The following is a 5,565-nucleotide window of genomic DNA, read 5'->3' as shown; positions in this document are numbered from 1 at the left end:
GTATTTCTTGTATGTGACCTGCGTAGCTTGGCACTCCCAAGCATCAATATCCCTTTTTTTTACCAGGTCCCCGGTTAACCACACATAGGTTCCTTTTTTAGTTTCCTCTTTGTACAATGATTACCCTCATCTCCCAAAAATGTTTCTGAGCAAGCTGAAATATTTTCTAATACTACCAACTTTTTTGCACTATCTACAATCTTCTGTAATCTCCAAGTTTGCAGTCATCAACAGGATTTATATTCAAACGTGTTCGCCTTATCTTTGCCATTCAGTGGTTGCATCACATATTTGATATACTGACAAAGTAGAAGGAAATTCAAAAATATTCCGAACCACTTGGATTATGGTAAACCAACACAATTTGTAATGCTAAGTGCTTAATGCTAAGTAATGTGAGTGTCTGTAAGGATCATTTATCTGGATAATCCACAATTTTTATGACAAAACTCACAAATATGAGATGACATTCACCAATGTGAATGGCTGTATTAAACAATAGTATAATCCTCATAGCTTTTTAGGATACCAAAAGCTGAATACTCCCCCCGGGGGGAATGGGGAAATATAACATTTAAAAAGTTTGGTTCTTTGGCCCCAGGTGATTTGAGGTACCTGAGGTTTTCATCTTCTTATCCGTTCACATAAATATGTATGCTCCAGTGAGCCAAGGGTATTAGTTCATCACACAGCACCGCCTACCAACTATATATATATCTATGGCCAGTTTAACATAGCTTTTGCTCGGGGCTTGGCTAAGGGTTGGGCAGAAAAGGTGACCACCTTGGGTACTTCAGCAAAATGGTGATCCAAAAAATAGTACCCGCAATCTAGGCAGCCTAAGTAGTTCAGTGGGAGTGGGGGCTTTTGTGTAGCTCAGTGCAGCTCAGTGCCCACTTGTGCTCTTGATCCCCAGACTAAAAGTTTTTTTTATTCAGGGGCAAATAGGGGTAACTATTAGGCAGAGCAAACCTCGTGCTGCTTCTAAAATGGTGATGTCTGTAGTAGTAAAACCAAATGCATTTAGTTTTACAAACTCCAATCCAGCACAGAACAACCTTTTTTGAAGTAGGCATACATAAAATACATGCACAAACAGAGATTTGGTTGCACCACAGTACTTAGAATACAAAGTACTACCTAGTTTTAGAGTAAGTTTGCTGCTTAGTTCTCTTTATGAGGGATATAGCGTGTGTTTCTATATACTATTTCATTTTTTATATTGTTTAGAAATAAGTACAATTAAAAAAAAGTTTTAAAATTGTATTTTTTTTAATTCACGTTTTTTTGCAAGCGGAGCTTATTTTAGGGTTGCAAAGAGTTGGTTCACAGGTGTTCTTCTAATACATCTTACATGGACAGAGCTGAATCACTTTTGTTCCTTTCAGACCTGTATATTTCCCCCCTCCTGGGCACAAAACAAACTTCTATTGTTCGACCTGGAGGGGCAAGCTGCCCCAAGGGCAGATACATTTGCATGTGGCCATGGCTGTAGCAGAAATCCTAAACAGAATTTGTATTTGTGAACTGTGCCACAATTTGCACCAGCCATGCAAAAATTGTGCTCAATGGCTGCGACTGCCGTTGAGTCTGTGGAGGAATGCTGTGATTCACTGTGGTTCTGAAATGGCCCCGTGAACTGTACACCCTGATATGTGAAAGCAGGGAGAATTTTATATATATATATGTGTGTGTGTGTGTGTGTGTGTGTGTGTGTCTATATACACACTCATTTTCTTTAAAAATAGTTTTTTTTAGCTGCTTTTACCAAGGAAGTGATATGGACCCTCTTTCTCTGCAGGGAGAAAGAAGATATTTGAAACAGAACATCACATTAGGAATATCCCCAGAATACAGTTTTGTGAAATACAAAAACAACTATGATTTTCCTTCAAATGAAATATAATGAATTCATGTTTCTGATCAGGCCCCTGCATACTTCTTCTCCAGCCTGGAATTTCACTGATACACATTATTAGATAACATCATAAATTGAAATATTTTGCTGGGTACAACTTCTTTAACCCACATAAGCTTGACCGTTTTGCTCATGCACTGTATACCAAGATACTTATCTGAAGTGTATTACAATGAACTGTTATTTGTAATACTTCCTGTGTTTAGAACTGTATTCCCACATTTGATTATCAGAAGCTTCAATGTTCTCAGCAGTGGGCTTCCTAGAGATGGCCAGAGGACAGCTGTTTCCTGTTTGTGTTACCAACTGCAATGTTCTATGTACTGCATGAGCAGGGGACACAGGATACTGCATAAACCAATCATATTATTGCTTTTACTACTGGGAGCCATGCTAATGGGTCCCATTCACTCACTGGTAATAGCTAGTAGAACACAAATTGCTATGTGGGAGTTCCCATGTGTAACTTTTGAGAATTTTTGTAAGCCTTATCATTTTGCTGAAAGCCAGGAAATACATATACATTTAAAGGATAACTCCTCTTTAAAACCTAGTAATGCAATGAGTTATAAGGAGAAACTTTATTGGAAACTAGGTTTCAACAAAACAGAAACTTCTTTTAGTTGGGAAACTTGTAAACGTGACAGCTGTTTAATACAGGATAGAAATATAAATGATCCTGTAGTAGAGGACAGGGAGTGAAAGGAAATCTCCCTAATGAGACAAAGATGAGAAAAAATAAAACTGTGCAATTTTAACTTTGCCCTATTCAGAACCAAAAAGTTTGGACTTTAGATATACTTTAATTCAATACAGTTTGTACCCATTTGTAACAAAGCATTGTGACATTTCTACGGAGAGTGCAGTAGAAACTGCTTTCCTTCAGACTCTCCATATCTGAACAAAGGAGGAAAGTAGGGGAAAAAGTCACACATCTGACTCAATTAGGCCCCCCTTCACACCCAACCAACACTAAATAACAAAAAAATCTTTTTACGTACCCTAACTCCAGCTGACCTTGTGTGTGCTTCCTCCTATTTATTACGGTGGTGGTGAGCAGTATCTACTGCTGTGATCCCAAGCCAGCATGTTCACACTCAACCCATAAAAGCCATATCCAAGCCCAAGCCTACAGGAAGTTAGTTGAATGTCTTTCAAATGAATCAAAAGAAGAGTACCATGAATCAAAGGGGTGAATTGCAATCTGCTTTCATTTGTGAGTGTAGATTTTAGTTTAAGCTGTTTAACTCTGTATACAACAGGCTTTTCTAAACAAAACAACTAAAAACAAACGCATATCCAAATACAATGGAGCCTAATGCTTTACCTTCCACTTAAAAATATTCTAAAATAATCAAAATTAATAAATATTTTATATATATCAGACTAAAAACATTAAAGGAATGATACTGATCATTCCCCTTAAACAGTGGTCTTGTCTTCCTGGAGTCTGGGTTAAAGCTGTCAGTTCTGTCTAAGTAATTCTATCAATCACTGGACAGAACATTGATAAATAAATGTCGGCTTCTATTCCACTAAGCTGCTTTTATTTTTCCCCAGAAGAGAAGGTTATATGACCGAGGCACAGTCTGTTGTGTCTTCCTTGCTTAGTAATAGAGATAAACAAGCGGAGATGTAACATAAGCTGTGCTGTAAAATACATTACTGATAATGCACAATTTGATTTATGGCTCTGAGCTGCAATGTATGAATAACTTGTGAATCTTTTCTCAGGAAATGAGATTATGCAATATTACGCTTTCCATTTTTTTCGATAGGATATAAAAAAAACAGTGAATGTTATTATTTTTATTAGGTGTTTTTTAGCACAAAACTCATTTAGAAATCAATGTACTGTTTATTGTATCTTAGTATTTATTGTAAAAACTTTGACACAGAGCCTTGCAGTGCTTGGATTCTGGACTCATTTCCCACCATCTACACTATCAGACCTTGGTTTGGATGTTGGGTGTTTGCTTCTGTTAATTCTGTAACCTATATCATTATCAATTATATTAAACTGTATTTTTAAAACACCAACATTTTATGCAGCTTTTTACATTAAAAAGAGGTTGCAAATGACAGACAGATACAAACAATGACACAGGAGGACGAGAGGACCCTGCCCAGAAGAGCTTACATTCTATATCCCCCTCCTATTGTGTGGTAATTCCCTCTCCTACTAGATTATAAGATCTTCGGGGCAGGGTCCCTCTCCTCCTGTGTCACTGTATTCGTCTGTCATTTGCAACCCCTATTTAATGTACAGCGCTGTGTAATATGTTGGCGCTATATAAATCCTGTTTATTAATAATAATAATAATAATACCCTAAACTCTTGCTCTGGTGACAGTTCTAAAATGTTTGACTTCTCATCACTTTCGCCCTTGCTGACTGGTCACCAGGGCAAACAGAGGGACAAAACCGGGGACGCAGACAGCAAAAAAAAAAAAAATAAAAAAAATCTAAATCTTTATTATAAGTAAAAATTTGCTTTTACATACATACATTTAAAATAAACTTTAGGGAAATCTTTCCTGAAACAGTAGAATAAACTCACATTATATGAACCCTACCTTGTTTCAGCTAAAAAAGGAAAATAAACTTTTTCTATGTTCTGTGTTAATTGAATTCTCCTTTAACAGCACAGCCAGTGAATTGGTTGGTGAATTAGTAAACTTGTGTGGGTTGGTGTAAATCCATAATGATTCAGAATTTAGAGAGAGAATAAGAATTACATAGCACAGGCTTAAACAAACACTGAATGACCCTGTGAGCTCCCTCCTGGGTTCATGGTGCAGCGGATGACAGAATTTATACAAAGAAAAGTTTAGCACAGCATAAATCACAATTAAACTGTGTTCAAATGTCCGCTTGATTTTCAGTCATTTAATAGAATTCAGTCATTAAATATTCAGTCATTTAATAGAACTATTAGATAATCAAAATGACCAAAAGTAATTGATCCCAAGGGTAGAACTGAATGAGCATCATTCTGTTGGATTGAAAAATTCATATCAGTTGAAAAAGTATCTGACAATTTTTAAGACACCTTGATTGGTTTCTGAACAAATTTTGGAGTAAGTTCATCTTATTTATTTAGGAAATAATCAAGTGAAATCATTGTGATTTGCATTTTGCCCCCTTTACATTAAAATGATAGAAAACTGATAGAAAATAAGTGTTGTAGTACATCTGATTGATTTTCTGCAGATAGTCAATCATAGTGAAAATTGGTTGAATTAATCAAAATGCACATACAGTTTTAAAACCATACAGGGACTTTAATCCCCTGCCAATCTATTCAAAAATATAAAACATGACTTTAGTGTCATGCCTGCCCCTGTGTACACATGTATATGAATGCAACCCATACAAAGAGTCCAGGGCCCTTGTGCCTAACCTATAGCTTGAGGGCCACATGCAATCCTTTGCATGTACTTGAGGCTCTCTTTACCAAGAAAGTTGACCACCTAGGTCTTTTAAGCAGCAAGGTCCTAGATTTGAACAGTCAATCTGCTAGCTGCATAGAGATGTTTTGTCCTCTCAATGTTTGCTTTGGTTTCTTCTGGTTTTCTCCATCACTCTTAAAATAATACTGATAGGTTTTTTAGCTTCCCCTATATATATTCAATAAATACATATTT

This window comes from Pyxicephalus adspersus, chromosome 5, assembly GCF_032062135.1.
Source record: "Pyxicephalus adspersus chromosome 5, UCB_Pads_2.0, whole genome shotgun sequence".
Lineage (NCBI taxonomy): Eukaryota > Metazoa > Chordata > Amphibia > Anura > Pyxicephalidae > Pyxicephalus > Pyxicephalus adspersus.
This window is presented reverse-complemented; position numbering follows the sequence as displayed.